General features: G+C 37.1%; 1 pseudogene; it reads left to right on the top strand.

Annotated features, from left to right (window-relative positions):
• The first annotated feature begins 15485 nt into the window (after window positions 1-15485).
• Window positions 15486-18606, top strand: LOC113345996 (annotated as a pseudogene).
• Window positions 18607-19542: the final 936 nt, after the last annotated feature.

Here is a 19542-nt window from a genome sequence, read left to right as displayed (position 1 = left end):
ACCATTTCACAAGTACTTTAAACTTCAACTAAAACTTGAATCTGCAAGGAGAACTGTATGTCAAGGAGTATCATCATTACAATAACCATTTCAAAAGTAATTTAAAATTCAACTAAAACTGAATGTTCAATAGGACGGGCACGACATGCGAGTATTATTCTATATTGTCAAGGAGTATCTTCAACGCCAACTTTGGTCTCATATTATGCACCTTTTCTCGTATATCATCTGTAGACATGTTTCCTTTCAAGAGGCTCTTCATGTAATAGCAAACATGCAGGCCACAATCGTTCCTGAAAAACCAAAACAATGTCTCAATTGTTACAAAGTGACTAGCTGAGAGTGTTCTGATATTAGTATCTATATGTAAAGCATTCGGTTACAAGTGATGTAATGATTTCAAGCATATGCATATGTGAACTATAAACTTCCAAACATAACTTACCCTATTTGTTCACAACATGTAGGGTTGTGCAAAGAGTATGTTGTTGGCTGACTTGCCTGCTGATCACAGGGGAGCTTTGCGTCGTGCTGCAAATGCTGATACTATACGTTGTTTCATGCTTTCAGCACTTTTTCTGCATTCCTCTCCCGTGGAAGCCAAGGAGTTGTAGTGATAAAATTCCCCGGTTTCAAAATCAAAAGTAAGCAATGTCCAATGGTTTACATCTCCAAGTGATGTCAGCAACGGAACGAACAAAAACCGCACGCTATAATCCATTTTGTCGATGAAGCCTTCTATTACAGCACCACATTTCTTTCCTAATGAGTGACATGTCTGAAACAAAATACCAGATAAAAGCTCCTTAATTAGTTACAGACATGCAAGTTTGATGAAACCAAACTTTGTTCCATCAAAATTAACCATATAAACAACATCATTTTTTGTTTTCCACAACTATTTTTATGCCAAAAAATTTACATTAAAGAATTTCGGAGTAAACTTACATAGGCAAATGTGCTTATAAACACAGCTCTCTGGTACTTTGGAGAACCATCTTGTTTCAACTCATTTTTTTTGATGTTGTTTTGCAGCTTCAAAATGTAGAACTCTATAATGTCTCCTGCGACGTCACCCTCTCTCATCAAATTATCCATCATCTTCCCCGATATATGTAATTGAAGATTTAAATGCTCCCACGCCGTTGACCTGTTAATTTTATTTTTTAAAAAGCTAGTCAATGATGGAAAAAAAGGAGAAACAATGCATAACTTGGAACAAAATTTTGATGAAACCAGTCTTGGTTACATCAGTTATTTCCCAATTACCTTTCATTGTTCTTTCTGAAAAAAGTGGTCACGAGGGGTTTCTCATTTTGTTGAGTACTTTCAAGATCTTCAAGTTATCAACTGGTTTCAACTTCACCCCCTGTACTTCCTGCACCTTCTTGTTCTCCTTGCACTTACGAGCTGTAACCTTTCTTCTTTTTTTCACACTGGTGTTGTAATCCTGCATTCTGATAGGTGGAACCAAATTCCTTCTGTCTTCCCTCATTCTTGTAACCATGTTACTCATCCTTTGCGCAGCACTGAGTTCTCCTGTCCTTTCTCTTGACTGTCACACTGCGACAGTCCTAAATCAAATCCAGGTTGTTCATTCTCTAACTCAAGTAAATCATTCGCCATCTTTACAGCTGGTAGTAGTATACGCTTCCAACATTTGGCTTTGACGAGAACAACCTTTCTTATTGTATTCGTATTCCATTTTCCTGATAACATCTTCATCAATTACAAATTGAGTTTCGTTTTCTTCTTGTTCAATAATTTGCTTCGACGAAGAATCTTCTCATTTCAGATTCCACCCGCTCTGCCACCTTGATATCCTCAACGGTATTTGGAGTCAACTCAGTACCCTCTCCTTCTTGTTCATCATTGGTGACTGGCATCGACGAAGAAGCTTTGCTCATTTCAGATTCCACCCGCTCTGCCACCTTGATATCCTCAATGGTATTTGGAGTCAACTCAGTACCCTCTCCTTCTTGTTCATCATTGGTGACTGGCATCGAGAAGAAGCTTTGCTCATTTCAGATTCAACCCGCTCTGCCACCTTGATATCCTCAACGGTATTTGGAGTCAACTCAGTACCCTCTCCTTCTTGTTCATCATTGGTGACTGGCATCGATGAAGTAGCTTTCTCCATTTCAGATTCAACCCGCTCTGCCACCTTGATATCCTCAATTATTTGGAGTCAACTCAGTACCCTCTCCTTAATGAAATGGTTCGGTCGTTGAAGAGAGAGAGAAGCCTATAGCCATCATGGTTGATGAGATCAGGGTGAAGCTAATGGACCAAATGTGTAAACGTCGCGAGGACTCTGCTAACTTAATGAAATGGCGTCAAACTCTATGTCCAGAATATGAAGCTCTAGTCCACGACAACAAGATGCATGGATGAACTACCAAGTCACCAAGTCGTCGGAATATGTGTTTGAAGTTCATGCTTCATTAACACAGACTGTCAATTTGAAAAGAAGAACATGTTCTTGCAACCGTTGGCGTATTGACGGTTTCCCGTGTGCCCATGCTGTCCGTTGCATCATGGTGAATGGAGAATATCCTTACAATTATGTTGAGAACTACTTTACGGTAAAGTCTACCGAGAATCGTATAAACATGCAATCAATCCTGTTCCCACAGTCGAAAAGCCCGTGACAGTGTCGCCGAAATCGATGGATTTTGGTCTGAATAATGGACCACAACCAGGACGTCCATCGAAGAAGAAGAGGATTCCTAATACAGGTTCAGTTGCCAATAAGAAGATGAGAACCTGTGGTTCCTGCAAGGTTTTGACCACCCATAATAAACGGACATGCCCTTGTCGTCAGATTTCATGAGAACTTGTAGTCATTTCGACTAGACTACAATATGTGGTTCCTGCAAGTCATCGAATTTTACTCTAGTTCGTTTGCTTAGACTACAATATGTGTTTCATTTACTATTTCATATATTTTTGTTTTAGAAGTTAATATGCTGCAGGTGTTTTCATTTTATATTTTGTCTAAGAATAATAAGTTTGATTAAGTTTAAGTTTTTCAGAATTTTTACAGGCCTTTATAGTTTGGTGTAACCGAATCAGGTTCATCATTTTTTTGATGAAACCAGAAAGGGTTTCATCTTATTTTGGTGGAACCATTGTTTTACTGTCACTTTTTCTTCTATATTTTTTGACAACACAGTAGATGATGTTTTGTTACTGTTTATTGGTGCCGCAAATATATGACACATCATTTATGGATAGTTTTTATAAAAATGAGACATCATATTTATGTAGACATAAGATTTTAAGGAAATACAACTGAAATAGCACGAAATTGTTTTTTATATAAACTGTAACCATTTCACAAGTACTTTAAACTTCAACTAAAACTTGAATCTGCAAGGAGAACTGTATGTCAAGGAGTATCATCATTACAATAACCATTTCAAAAGTAATTTAAAATTCAACTAAAACTGAATGTTCAATAGGACGGGCACGACATGCGAGTATTATTCTATATTGTCAAGGAGTATCTTCAACGCCAACTTTGGTCTCATATTATGCACCTTTTCTCGTATATCATCTGTAGACATGTTTCCTTTCAAGAGGCTCTTCATGTAATAGCAAACATGCAGGCCACAATCGTTCCTGAAAAACCAAAACAATGTCTCAATTGTTACAAAGTGACTAGCTGAGAGTGTTCTGATATTAGTATCTATATGTAAGCATTCGGTTACAAGTGATGTAATGATTTCAAGCATATGCATATGTGAACTATAAACTTCCAAACATAACTTACCCTATTTGTTCACAACATGTAGGGTTGTGCAAAGAGTATGTTGTTGGCTGACTTGCCTGCTGATCACAGGGGAGCTTTGCGTCGTGCTGTGCAAATGCTGATACTATACGTTGTTTCATGCTTTCAACACTTTTTCTGCATTCCCTCCCGTGGAAGCCAAGGAGTTGTAGTGATAAAATTCCCCAGTTTCAAAATCAAAAGTAAGCAATGTCCAATGGTTTACATCTCCAAGTGATGTCAGCAACGGAACGAACAAAAACCGCACGCTATAATCCATTTTGTCGATGAAGCCTTCTATTACAGCACCACATTTCTTTCCTAATGAGTGACATGTATGAAACAAAATACCAGATAAAAGCTCCTTAATTAGTTACAGACATGCAAGTTTGATGAAACCAAACTTTGTTCCATCAAAATTAACCATATAAATAACATCATTTTTTGTTTTCCACAACTAATTTTTATGCCAAAAAATTTACATTAAAGAATTTCGGAGTAAACTTACATAGGAAAATGTGCTTATTAAACACAGCTCTCTGGTACTTTGGAGAACCATCTTGTTTCAACTCATTTTTTTTGATGTTGTTTTGCAGCTTCAAAATGTAGAACTCTATAATGTCTCCTGCGACGTCACCCTCTCTCATCAATTATCCATCATCTTCCCGATATATGTAATTGAAGATTTAAATGCTCCCACGTCGTTGACCTGTTAATTTTATTTTTTAAAAAGCTAGTTAATGATGGATAAAAAAGGAGAAACAATGCATAACTTGGAACAAAATTTTGATGAAACCAGTCTTGGTTACATCAGTTATTTCCCAATTACCTTTCATTGTTCTTTCTGAAAAAAGTGGTCACGAGGGGTTTCTCATTTTTGTTGAGTACTTTCAAGATCTTAAAGTTATCAACTGGTTTCAACTTCACCCCCTGTAGTTCCTGCACCTTCTGTTCTCCTTGCACTTACGAGCTGTAACCTTTCTTCTTTTTTTCACACTGGTGTTATAATCCTGCATTCTGATAGGTGGAACCAAATTCCTTCTGTCTTCCCTCATTCTTGTTACCATGTTACTCATCCTTGCGCAGCACTGAGTTCTCCCTTTCCTTTCTCTTGACTGTCACACTGCGACAGTCCTAAATCAAATCCAAGTTGTTCATTCTCTAACTCAAGTAAATCATTCGCCATCTTTACAGCTGGGTAGTAGTATACGCTTTCAACATTTGGCTTTGACGAAGAACAACCTTTCTTATTGTATTCGTATTCCATTTTCCTGATAACATCTTCATCAATTACAAATTGAGTTTCGTTTTCTTCTTGTTCAATAATTTGCTTCGACGAAGAATCTTTTCTCATTTCAGATTCCACCCGCTCTGCCACCTTGATATCCTCAACGGTATTTGGAGTCAACTCAGTACCCTCTCCTTCTTGTTCATCATTGGTGACTGGCATCGACGAAGAAGCTTTGCTCATTTCAGATTCCACCCGCTCTGCCACCTTGATATCCTCAATGGTATTTGGAGTCAACTCAGTACCCTCTCCTTCTTTTTCATCATTGGTGACTGGCATCGACGAAGAAGCTTTGCTCATTTCAGATTCAACCCGCTCTGCCACCTTGATATCCTCAACGGTATTTGGAGTCAACTCAGTACCCTCTCCTTCTTGTTCATCATTGGTGACTGGCATCGATGAAGTAGCTTTCTCCATTTCAGATTCAACCCGCTCTGCCACCTTGATATCCTCAAAGGTATTTGGAGTCAACTCAGTACCCTATCCTTAATGAAATGGTTCGGTCGTTGAAGAGAGAGAGAAGCCTATAGCCATCATGGTTGATGAGATCAGGGTGAAGCTAATGGACCAAATGTGTAAACGTCGCGAGGACTCTGCTAACTTAATGAAATGGCGTCAAACTCTATGTCCAGAATATGAAGCTCTAGTCCACGACAACAAGATGCATGGATGTAACTACCAAGTCACCAAGTCGTCGGAATATGTGTTTGAAGTTCATGCTTCATTAACACAGACTGTCAATTTGAAAAGAAGAACATGTTCTTGCAACCGTTGGCGTATTGACGGTTTCCCGTGTGCCCATGTTGTCCGTTGCATCATGGTGAATGGAGAATATCCTTACAATTATGTTGAGCACTACTTTACGGTAAAGTTCTACCGAGAATCGTATAAACATGCAATCAATCCTGTTCCCACAGTCGAAAAGCCCGTGACAGTGTCGCCGAAATCGATGGATTTTGGTCTGAATAATGGACCACAACCAGGACGTCCATCGAAGAAGAAGAGGATTCCTAATACAGGTTCAGTTGCCAATAAGAAGATGAGAACCTGTGGTTCCTGCAAGGTTTTGACCACCCATAATAAACGGACATGCCTTTCTCGTCAGATTTCATGAGAACTTGTAGTCATTTCGACTAGACTAATATGTGGTTCCTGCAAGTCATCGAATTTTACTCTTAGTTTCGTTTGCTAGACTACAATATGTGTTCATTTACTATTTCATATATTTTTTTTAGATGTTAATATGCTGCAGGTGTTTTCATTTTATTTTGTCTAAGAATAATAAGTTTGATTAAGTTTAAGTTTTTCAGAATTTTTACAGGCCTTTATAGTTTGGTGTAACCGAATCAGGTTTCATCATTTTTTTGATGAAACCAGAAAGGGTTTCATCTTATTTGGTGGAACCATTGTTTTACTGTCATTTTCTTCTATATTTTTGACAACACAGTAGATGATGTTTTGTTTACTGTTTATTGGTGCCGCAAATATATGACACATCATTTATGGATAGTTTTTATAAAAATGAGACATCATATTTATGTAGACATAAGATTTTAAGGAAATACAACTGAAATAGCACGAAATTGTTTTTTATATAAACTGTAACCATTTCACAAGTACTTTAAACTTCAACTAAAACTTGAATCTGCAAGGAGAACTGTATGTCAAGGAGTATCATCATTACAATAACCATTTCAAAAGTAATTTAAAATTCAACTAAAACTGAATGTTCAATAGGACGGGCACGACATGCGAGTATTATTCTATATTGTCAAGGAGTATCTTCAACGCCAACTTTGGTCTCATATTATGCACCTTTTCTCGTATATCATCTGTAGACATGTTTCCTTTCAAGAGGCTCTTCATGTAATAGCAAACACGCAGGCCACAATCGTTCCTGAAAACCAAAACAATGTCTCAATTGTTACAAAGTGACTAGCTGAGAGTGTTCTGATATTAGTATCTATATGTAAAGCATTCGGTTACAAGTGATGTAATGATTTCAAGCATATGCATATGTGAACTATAAACTTCCAAACATAACTTACCCTATTTGTTCACAACATGTAGGGTTGTGCAAAGAGTATGTTGTTGGCTGACTTGCCTGCTGATCACAGGGGAGCTTTGCGTCGTGCTGTGCAAATGCTGATACTATACGTTGTTTCATGCTTTCAACACTTTTTCTGCATTCCTCTCCCGTGGAAGCCAAGGAGTTGTAGTGATAAAATTCCCCAGTTTCAAAATCAAAAGTAAGCAATGTCCAATGGTTTACATCTCCAAGTGATGTCAGCAACGGAACGAACAAAAACCGCACGCTATAATCCATTTTGTCGATGAAGCCTTCTATTACAGCACCACATTTCTTTGCTAATGAGTGACATGTCTGAAACAAATACCAGATAAAAGCTCCTTAATTAGTTACAGACATGCAAGTTTGATGAAACCAAACTTTGTTCCATCAAAATTAACCATTAAATAACATCATTTTTTGTTTTCCACAACTATTTTTTATGCCAAAAAATTTACATTAAAGAATTTCGGAGTAAACTTACATAGGAAAATGTGCTTATAAACACAGCTCTCTGGTACTTTGGAGAACCATCTTGTTTCAACTCATTTTTTTTGATGTTGTTTTGCAGCTTCAAAATGTAGAACTCTATAATGTCTCCTGCGACGTCACCCTCTCTCATCAAATTATCCATCATCTTCCCCGATATATGTAATTGAAGATTTAAATGCTCCCACGTCGTTGACCTGTTAATTTTATTTTTTAAACAGCTAGTTAATGATGGATAAAAAAGGAGAAACAATGCATAACTTGGAACAAAATTTTGATGAAACCAGTCTTGGTTACATCAGTTATTTCCCATTACCTTTCATTGTTCTTTCTGAAAAAAGTGGTCACGAGGGGTTTCTCATTTTTGTTGAGTACTTTCAAGATCTTAAAGTTATCAACTGGTTTCAACTTCACCCCCTGTAGTTCCTGCACCTTCTTGTTCTCCTTGCACTTACGAGCTGTAACCTTTCTTCTTTTTTTCACACTGGTGTTGTAATCCTGCATTCTGATAGGTGGAACCAAATTCCTTCTGTCTTCCCTCATTCTTGTAACCATGTTACTCATCCTTTGCGCAGCACTGAGTTCTCCCTGTCCTTTCTCTTGACTGTCACACTGCGACAGTCCTAAATCAAATCCAGGTTGTTCATTCTCTAATTCAAGTAAATCATTCGCCATCTTTACAGCAGGGTAGTAGTATACGCTTTCAACATTGGCTTTGACGAAGAACAACCTTTCTTATTGTATTCGTATTCCATTTTCCTGATAACATCTTCATCAATTACAAATTGAGTTTCGTTTTCTTCTTGTTCAATAATTTGCTCGACGAAGAATCTTTTCTCATTTCAGATTCCACCCGCTCTGCCACCTTGATATCCTCAACGGTATTTGGAGTCAACTCAGTACCCTCTCCTTCTTGTTCATCATTGGTGACTGGCATCGACCGAAGAACTTTGCTCATTTCAGATTCCACCCTCTGCCACCTTGATATCCTCAATGGTATTTGGAGTCAACTCAGTACCCTCTCCTTCTTTTTCATCATGGTAACTGGCATCGACGAAGAAGCTTTGCTCATTTCAGATTCAACCCGCTCTGCACCTTGATATCCTCAACGGTATTTGGAGTCAACTCATACCCTCTCCTTAATGAATGGTTCGGTCGTTGAAGAGAGAGAGAAGCCTATAGCCATCATGGTTGATGAGATCAGGGTGAAGCTAATGGACCAAATGTGTAAACGTCGCGAGGACTCTGCTAACTTAATGAAATGGCGTCAAACTCTATGTCCAGAATATGAAGCTCTACTCCACGACAACAAGATGCATGGATGTAACTACCAAGTCACCAAGTCGTCGGAATATGTGTTTGAAGTTCATGCTTCATTAACACAGACTGTCAATTTGAAAAGAAGAACATGTTCTTGCAACCGTTGGCGTATTGACGGTTTCCCGTGTGCCCATGCTGTCCGTTGCATCATGGTGAATGGAGAAGATCCTTACAATTATGTTGAGCACTACTTTACAGTAAAGTTCTACCGAGAATCGTATAAACATGCAATCAATCCTGTTCCCACAGTCGAAAAGCCCGTGACAGTGTCGCCGAAATCGATGGTTTTTGGTCCGAATAATGGACCACAACCAGGACGTCCATCGAAGAAGAAGAGGATTCCTAATACAGGTTCAGTTGCCAATAAGAAGATGAGAACCTGTGGTTCCTGCAAGGTTTTGACCACCCATAATAAACGGACATGCCCTTCTCGTCAGATTTCATGAGAACTTGTAGTCATTTCGACTAGACTACAATATGTGGTTCCTGCAAGTCATCGAATTTTACTCTTAGTTTCGTTTGCTAGACTACAATATGTGTTTCATTTACTATTTCATATATTTTTGTTTTTAGAAGTTAATATGCTGCAGGTGTTTTCATTTTATATTTTGTCTAAGAATAATAAGTTTGATTAAGTTTAAGTTTTTCAGAATTTTTACAGGCCTTTATAGTTTGGTGTAACCGAATCAGGTTTCATCATTTTTTTGATGAAACCAGAAAGGGTTTCATCTTATTTTGGTGGAACCATTGTTTTACTGTCACTTTTTCTTCTATATTTTTTGACAACACAGTAGATGATGTTTTGTTTTTGTATTGGTGCCGCAAATATATGACACATCATTTATGGATAGTTTTTATAAAAATGAGACATCATATTTCTGTAGACATAAGCTTTTAAGGAAATACAACTGAAATAGCACGAAATCGTTTTTTATATAAACTGTAACCATTTCACAAGTACTTTAAACTTCAACTAAAACTTGAATCTGCAAGGAGAACTGTATGTCAAGGAGTATCATCATTACAATAACCATTTCAAAAGTAATTTAAAATTCAACTAAAACTGAATGTTCAATAGGACGGGCACGACATGCGAGTATTATTCTATATTGTCAAGGAGTATCTTCAACGCCAACTTTGGTCTCATATTATGCACCTTTTCTCGTATATCTGTAGACATGTTTCCTTTCAAGAGGCTCTTCATGTAATAGCAAACATGCAGGCCACAATCGTTCCTGAAAAACCAAAACAATGTCTCAATTGTTACAAAGTGACTAGCTGAGAGTGTTCTGATATTAGTATCTATATGTAAAGCATTCGGTTACAAGTGATGTAATGATTTCAAGCATATGCATATGTGAACTATAAACTTCCAAACATAACTTACCCTATTTGTTCACAACATGTAGGGTTGTGCAAAGAGTATGTTGTTGGCTGACTTGCCTGCTGATCACAGGGGAGCTTTGCGTCGTGCTGTGCAAATGCTGATACTATACGTTGTTTCATGCTTTCAGCACTTTTTCTGCATTCCTCTCCCGTGGAAGCCAAGGAGTTGTAGTGATAAAATTCCCCAGTTTCAAAATCAAAAGTAAGCAATGTCCAATGGTTTACATCTCCAAGTGATGTCAGCAACGGAACGAACAAAAACCGCACGCTATAATCCATTTTGTCGATGAAGCCTTCTATTACAGCACCACATTTCTTTCCTAATGAGTGACATGTCTGAAACAAAATACCAGATAAAAGCTCCTTAATTAGTTACAGACATGCAAGTTTGATGAAACCAAACTTTGTTCCATCAAAATTAACCATATAAACAACATCATTTTTTGTTTTCCACAACTATTTTTTATGCCAAAAAATTTACATTAAAGAATTTCGGAGTAAACTTACATAGGAAATGTGCTTATAAACACAGCTCTCTGGTACTTTGGAGAACCATCTTGTTTCAACTCATTTTTTTTGATGTTGTTTTGCAGCTTCAAAATGTAGAACTCTATAATGTCTCCTGCGACGTCACCCTCTCTCATCAAATTATCCATCATCTTCCCCGATATATGTAATTGAAGATTTAAATGCTCCCACGCCGTTGACCTGTTAATTTTATTTTTTAAAAAGCTAGTCAATGATGGATAAAAAAGGAGAAACAATGCATAACTTGGAACAAAATTTTGATGAAACCAGTCTTGGTTACATCAGTTATTTCCCAATTACCTTTCATTGTTCTTTCTGAAAAAAGTGGTCACGAGGGGTTTCTCATTTTGTTGAGTACTTTCAAGATCTTCAAGTTATCAACTGGTTTCAACTTCACCCCCTGTACTTCCTGCACCTTCTTGTTCTCCTTGCACTTACGAGCTGTAACCTTTCTTCTTTTTTTCACACTGGTGTTGTAATCCTGCATTCTGATAGGTGGAACCAAATTCCTTCTGTCTTCCCTCATTCTTGTAACCATGTTACTCATCCTTTGCGCAGCACTGAGTTCTCCCTGTCCTTTCTCTTGACTGTCACACTGCGACAGTCCTAAATCAAATCCAGGTTGTTCATTCTCTAACTCAAGTAAATCATTCGCCATCTTTACAGCTGGGTAGTAGTATACGCTTCAACATTTGGCTTTGACGAAGAACAACCTTTCTTATTGTATTCGTATTCCATTTTCCTGATAACATCTTCATCAATTACAAATTGAGTTTCGTTTTCTTCTTGTTCAATAATTTGCTTCGACGAAGAATCTTTGCTCATTTCAGATTCCACCCGCTCTGCCACCTTGATATCCTCAACGGTATTTGGAGTCAACTCAGTACCCTCTCCTTCTTGTTCATCATTGGTGACTGGCATCGACGAAGAAGCTTTGCTCATTTCAGATTCCACCCGCTCTGCCACCTTGATATCCTCAATGGTATTTGGAGTCAACTCAGTACCCTCTCCTTCTTGTTCATCATTGGTGACTGGCATCGACGAAGAAGCTTTGCTCATTTCAGATTCAACCCGCTCTGCCACCTTGATATCCTCAACGGTATTTGGAGTCAACTCAGTACCCTCTCCTTCTTGTTCATCATTGGTGACTGGCATCGATGAAGTAGCTTTCTCCATTTCAGATTCAACCCGCTCTGCCACCTTGATATCCTCAACGGTATTTGGAGTCAACTCAGTACCCTCTCCTTCTTGTTCATCATTGGTGACTAGCATCGATGAAGTAGCTTTCTCCATTTCAGATTCAACCCGCTCTGCCACCTTGATATCATCGATATTATTTGGAGTCAACTCAGTACCATCTCCTTCTTGTTCATCATCGGTGACTGTCTTCGACGAAGAAGATATGACCTGCTCTTGTTCAGATTCTTGTTCATTTATCATGTTAACATACCTTGTTATAACCTGCAATATTAAGATACCTAAGTTATTTTATTTTTCATCTTCCTGTGTCAAAACCTAATGCTGTAAAAATCAAAAACTTCTGAAAGAATAAAAAGAACTGGCCAATTCATCGAACAAATATTAACTTGAAATGATGAAACCAAATTTGGTTTCATCAAAAAAATGATGAAATGTATAAGAAAATTTTAATATATGCGAGTAATTCAATTGTTACTAAGAAAAATCAAATCTATCTTTGTACCAGTTGTTGTTCCCTGTCCTCGGCATCATATTTTGCCAGCAGTGATTCTTCTTCTTTAGAAAGAACATATGTAGTATTGGTCCTAAGTTTTTCAATCAATGCTCGTGCAAATTGGTATTTGGATTTGAAGGAGTTAGCTTCACTGCTAGCACCAAAATTTTCTTCATCTTGCACTTTAATCGGCACTTCATTTTCTTCATCTGGCACAACAATTTCCACTTCATCTACGGGATCAGCCAAGCGCATTTCTGATTCGTCATACTGAAGCAAGAATGATCCCTTTCGGTGACCAATATTCTCCTGCAGTACACAAGAAAAATTGGTTTCAGCTAAAATTTTTGATAAATCCAAAACTGGTTTCATCAAAAAAGTTAATCTGAACAAGAAAATATTTACCAAAATTCGTTTAAAATAAAACAGACGACATTCCAAGAAAAGCATTTTTAATGGTAACAAGTAATGGTAAGAACTCATAGCAATAATCTAATAAAACCCTAGAAGATTTCGAATATTGTCTAACAAAAGTATCAAATAAAACCCTCGAAGTTATCTAAAAAACAAAAATTCAGCTAGAATTTATGATGAAACCAAAATTGGTTCCATCAGAAAAGTAAATCTTCTAAGTAAATATTTACCTTAGACCAAAGTTCTGTTTTTTCTTCAAGATTCTCGAAGTTAGACAATACTTGTTGACAGATGTTGCTAAGGTTCCATCTAGAAAACCTCGGATACTTGTCTAGCCCATGCTTTCTTTGTGCGATCTTTGTCATCTCTTCCAACGAATACTGCAAAAAACAACAACAACCAATATTCAAATTAATCATCAAAAACAAGTCGCTTATTATTCAACAACCATTATTGAAAAAAAATACTGAACTTATGAAAAAAAAGAACAAATCTTAACTTACCAAAGGGTATATTACACAACCAACAACATTTTCTACGTCTGTTCTGTTTGTCATTATCGAATCATGTACATAGTCATAGAAGACTTCCGGCCAGCACACCTTGTTCATATCAAACACCATATACAAGTACTTTGCTGCGAGAGTCTGCCCACATTTGTTAGGGACAAATACTGAAACCAACAGAAACATTACGAAAAACTTGACAAAGTCATCCGCTCTGGTTTCATCATTTGCGGCTTCCAGCATACGCTTTTCAATATCGGTTTTTTTTTGTCTTTTTATTTCCAGCAAAATAATTAGCCACAAAGACGTTAACCTTTTTAACCAGATCTTCATCAATTTCGTCTGCTTCTACATAATTCACCATTTGGAAACCAAAAGTCACAGCAAAATGTTCTGGAATTGTCCGCAAAATCATTTTCCTTGATCTTGCTAATTTGAAACGATACGGGAGCTTACCATCAAGTCTGTTTTCAATTGTACTTAAAAACATTATTACTGCTTTTGTCTTTTTGATGAGCTCATCTTTTTTCATTACGCCATCATAGAACGGCTCAAAGAAACGCCAGAAAGGACATGATTTAAGAGCTTTCAAATGCAGTTGCTTGTTTTTTATCAACGCCTTAATTTTCACTGCTAGCTCGCACAAATGATGCAATGAGCACCTGCATGGTTCCTTATCTCTTTTTTTACCTATTCTGAAACCAAAATTAAACCATAAGAGAATAATAAATAATAATGATGAAACCATAAAACATAAACTTGTAATGATGAAACCATAAGCACGAACAAAGTGATGAAACCATAAGCATAATTGAAACTTGTATGAAACCATAAGATTACGTAACATAGCGCCAATCTCCACAGTTTGAATTCAAATCAACAGCCAATAACAACTCTAGAAGTAAACCAATAACTAAAAATGATGAAACCAATTTTGGGTTTCATTAAGAAACAGAAAATGATATCTGGTTTCATCCCAAATCTGTTACATCATTCTTGCAGACCTAAACCTAACAAATGAAAAGTGAAGAAACCAAAAATGGTTTCATCAAAAAGATCATATTATTATTATGTAACAGATTAACAATTGGTGGAACCAATTTACCAATTGGTTGTAAAATGATGAAACCCAGAATGGTTTCATAAAAAAAACAGATTATACTTTGGTTTCATCAAATAAACAACAAATGAAATATGGTTTCATCAAATAGAAAAAAAAAATATCTGGTTGCATCAAATATACAAACAATTGAAATCTGTTTTCGTTTGGTTACATCAAACAAACTGAAACCTAAACCTAAACCAAAGAAACGATGTAACCAAATGAAAACAGAACCTAACCTAAGAAATGAAACCTAAAAGCAAACAGAAAACCAACCCATAAATCAAACAAAACCTAATAATCTTTTGAATTCAAACTCGAAATCAACTTGAAAGCAAGTTCGATTTCTTACCTTTAGGAGATGGTTTCGCTATTTTCTTTAGCTTTTCATCTTTCTTTTTCGCCTGTTGATTTTGTTTCTTCGCCATTTGTGGTTGAAAAATTAGGTCAGATTTTGTAGCAGTGGTTGAAATACGCAACCATAGAATAAGAGAAGAAGGTAAAATCGAGAAGATGATGACGAATACAGATTGATTTTGAACGATTTTGGCTTAGGGATGAGCAGATTGATTTTGAATGAATACAGGAGCGGATTGATTTTTGAACGAACAGATTGATTTTGAACGAACATGAGCGGAGGTTTTAAGAAACTTTTTCCGTTAGTGGGTCGTTTTCTTTCTCAGTTTCTTTTGGGTTGAATTAGGGGAGGGTAGTTTAGACAGTTTATGATATTTGGGGTTTTTGTATCACTTTTGTTTGGATGTGTTTTTTGTAGCGCGGACCGAAAAAATAAATAATAAAAATCAGAATCTTTTTCTTATTTTTGTTATAATAAAAAATCATAATGATAACATTTGGTTTGAAATGTCAGTGGTATTCCTTGAGTCAATGTACCTAATCCTCCCACCGGTCCCCTGCCTCAAGACTTTGGTTCTGTGTTTGTGGTTCCAAGGAGATGCAACTAGATTTCTGCCCAGATTTCCTATTTCGATTTCGACTCCACGTCTCCGCCAAATACAACTAGATTTCTGCCCAGATTTATGTTCCCACTGCAATTGACAGCGCCTGTGAAACCAAACCAAATCAGAGGCAGTGAATCCAACTATGGAAAACGAAAATCAATCATTAGAAGAAGATTGGGGGATGAAGACATGGAAGAATCTTGAAAGAGTGAGAGAAAAATCACCACTGATTCAATGGCTAATACTCTGTTAGCATCAGGTGCATCACCAGCAATGCTTCATTGTTTACAAGAAATCCCAGATTTTACACCTCATGCTGATGCTCTGTGTCTTTATCACCAGATTGGCTTCCTTCAATGAAATCAGCTGCTGAGTTAGTTAGTGAATTGGGGAAACCATGGGTTTTTGACCCAGTTGCTGTTTCTGCTTCTGAATTTCGTCTCAAGACTTGTATTGAGCTCGTGGGTCTTAAACCTGCTGTTATTCGTGGAAATGCTTCTGAAATTCTTGCTCTTGCTAATGCTTCTAGAGATACCCACAGTAGTAAGGTCAGTTCACTCATTAACCCGCTTGCTTAATCGTAATTACTATGCTACTAGGAAGGGAATTTTGATTTTTTGTATTGCTTTTTTGGGTGAAATTCGTATAATTATTCATTGAAACTTAGAGTTTTTGAAGTAATTCAGATTCTTAGGGAGAACTGTGTACCTGGAAAAGCCTAGAATTGGACTATCTAGTTATGTACTTGAAGAATGCTAACTGGAAGTCGTACTTTCCAAGTACTTAACGAGATTCTCAGCTGCACCAAGGGACTAGGGAGGGTCGAAAATGTGCTAAATGAGAGTGATTGTACTATACCTGCTATCTTTGTGAGAAACTGCATTTTGATATGTTGATGCTGCTTATCTTTTGCCATCTTGGTAGTGAGTGTAGACTTGGCTACTCAACCCAGTGGGTTGCGTGGGGGAAGTGGTCAGCTACATGCTTTTTTAATTTTATTTTCTGTGGAGGAATTAAAACAATAGAGGCAATTAAGTTTTCAGATCAATAACCAAGCTCATTCAACTATGACGCCGTCAAGATGTTGTTGTGTGGATTGTGCTTAATTAGACAAACATTATGATGTCCACCTATAGTTTTTGGGAAATTGTACTTGTCTAAAATTTAGTCAAAGAACTTAGATAGGAATCTAGTAACTGATTTTACCAAATTAATGTCGGCATCTTCCCTTCAGTAATTTATGACTTTGTTCGCTAAACTCTTCTAGGGACTCAGCGGTTACATACAGATAGGGTGATTTGGATACAGTGTCAGCTTTATATCCCATGTGCTCTAAAGTTTCCACCTAGCCTCTGCAAAAGTAAAGGGACCAGGTGTTTGTCGATAGGACAGGGGTTCTCAGTTAAGATGGTCTTTTATGTTCCGCTTTTAGAGTTTATTTCGTAAAAGGTTGAATCAAGTGTTTTACCTCCTAGTATAGTGTCAAGATATGCAGACTCAATTATCTTTGGTGTTTGAATATAGCAAGGCAGAAAGCTTGGTTGGAACAATGTTAGAAATATGATCAAACTAGAATAGCTTCACTAGAACATAAATATTTGCAACTAATAACTGGTAGAATAGGGAGAGTCGTGCAAGTGTGGATAGGGAAATGTTTGAAGTGGAGCATGTATTTGGTGGTCGAACAAGAATTTACATTTTTGTTGTAGTTTTATGCCTAGAGGACTACCAATTTTCTAACTATTTGGAAACATTTGAATTTAAAACATTATGGCTAAGGCAGGGAAATATCTCGTTGTTTTCCTTAAATCCAAATTCACCAATTAGTGAGTAGTATTTTTATCTTTTTCTGCTCAATGTTGTTTCTGTAAGTGTTCTAGTGAGAAAAAGAATCTATTGTAGTCCCATCACCAATTGTACTCATTAACTGGCGAACTTGAAATTTTTTGCTCCCTATAAGAAAACAAAATAGATTGATTTTCTTACAGATGACATACATATTGGTTGGATAACTATGCTATGAAAAATAGAAAAGTAAGAAAACCTAGTGGATAAATGAGGTACCTATGTATTAACTTGCATTAGTTATGAATAAATGACACATAGATGATTGCCTGGAGTATGACACGAGTCCAAAGCCAGACACGCCGGGCATCACTAGTCGAAGTCGAGCTCTAAATAAATGATGGATCATACTTGTTATTTGACATTTGAACTAGATTACTGCACCAAAGCACAAGTAACTAGATATCAAGATGATGTTTTCTTCTTCATCCCCTTTACTGACAATCTTCTTACAATGCATAAGCTATAGTTTAGTAGAGAAAAACTTTGTAAACTGGATACTTATTGCGTCGATATGTTTAGGGGACAGACAGCTCACATGGGTCGATGGATGCAATAGAAGCAGCAAAATCATTGGCTAAAGCAAGCGGCGCAGTTGTTGCAGTGTCTGGAGCAGTTGACATAATAACCGATGGGCAGCGTTTGGTTGGTGTACATAATGGAGTAGCCATGATGCAACGGATCACAGCAACTGGTTGTGCTGTTACAGCTCTCATTGCAGCATTTGTTACAGTAGACCCCTTGCATGCTTTTGAAGCCACGGCATCAGCACTCTCTATATTTGGTGTTGCTGGTGAGATAGGAATGGACATAGACAAAGGTCCAGCTTCACCACGCATGCACTTAATAGATTCATTACATGGGCTGGATCAAGCTATTATCCTTTCTCGGGTTAACATCAGTTGCATGAGTCGAGGGTCTTGAATCACGATGAAAGGAAGCATGTTAACTCCCCATAAGTCTTTAGCATACAGCTCTGTTAATAATGTTAGTGTATATACAACTAACCTATCAAAGCTTGGTTTAAACACATGGCAATTCTTCTTGAGTTCCCCAGGCCCTGAGCATTCCATGTAAAAACAATAAAGTGAAAGATTTCAGGTTCTGGTTTCATTTTTCATTGTCATGTATGTGATCCATTTATTGTGGAGCTACTATTTGTCATAACTTGGGCATAAAATGGTTATGCTTTTTATCAAATGCTAGGCCTGGCAGCAGTATCTTTCCTTCCAACATATCTATGCTTATTATCACGTCAGACTATCGTATTGATTAGTGTAAATATTTCTAGAACGATTTGTCATTTACACCAGGATCCATTTTTATAGGTAAAGTTCTTGAAGTCGCTCATCCTGGTTCTCAACTAAGATGAGTAGGGGAGATGAGGCATCATGTGTAGATTCATTTTAAACGATCGTAACTTCACTCTGCTCATCTAAAATTTTGTTACTAGGTAGAGACAATCAAATGCACTCGATCAATATGCATGATTAAATGAGTTTCCTGAAAACCTCGTAAGAAAGCTTAGTAAACCTTGGGCTCATGTACCAGTACTAGAATTGTCTAAGTTGGCTTCTTTGTTCTCTCTTAGCTGGAGCAGGCTTGGTAGTTTTTATCACCTGTAACTCATTTCTTAAACATTCTGAGGGCCTGATAGACCAATTTGCAGCTTCAACATTCTTAGTAAAATTGATAGAGATTCAATTAGCTGGAAGCATAACTCCCCATGATCAACATAGCAACAGGCAAACAAGACTCAATAGAAAGTTGCAGTAGAAACACAATACAGAATACATAAGGAACAAAAACAAACCTTAACAATTACTTGAACCATTCTAGATTCTAGTGTTCTAACAACATTGTTTTAGCGCAGCATCAAGTAACATTGAAAGTAAGAGAGAGGCTTAGGTAAGCTGGATTCTCAAACTAATCTGAATTAAGATAGCATATAATACTGTACAATATTGCAATGGGGAGTTTTAATGCAGTACCAAGTAACTGAATGCAGCCGCTTGCACTATCTTAAGCAAATAGAGATCACAAGAGAGAAAAACTTGGGCTCTTCTACATTCGTTTGGTTTCCATAGCACAAAGTATTGGTTTGCAGGAAAATAAACAGGAAAAAAAAAAAGAAAAAAAGATGTTTCTTCTGCTAACTTCCTTGCCATT

The sequence above is a fragment of the Papaver somniferum genome, unplaced genomic scaffold (assembly GCF_003573695.1).
Source record: "Papaver somniferum cultivar HN1 unplaced genomic scaffold, ASM357369v1 unplaced-scaffold_85, whole genome shotgun sequence".
Taxonomy (NCBI): domain Eukaryota; kingdom Viridiplantae; phylum Streptophyta; class Magnoliopsida; order Ranunculales; family Papaveraceae; genus Papaver; species Papaver somniferum.
Note: the sequence above shows the minus strand (reverse complement) of the source record. Positions and strands in the feature narration are given on the sequence as shown.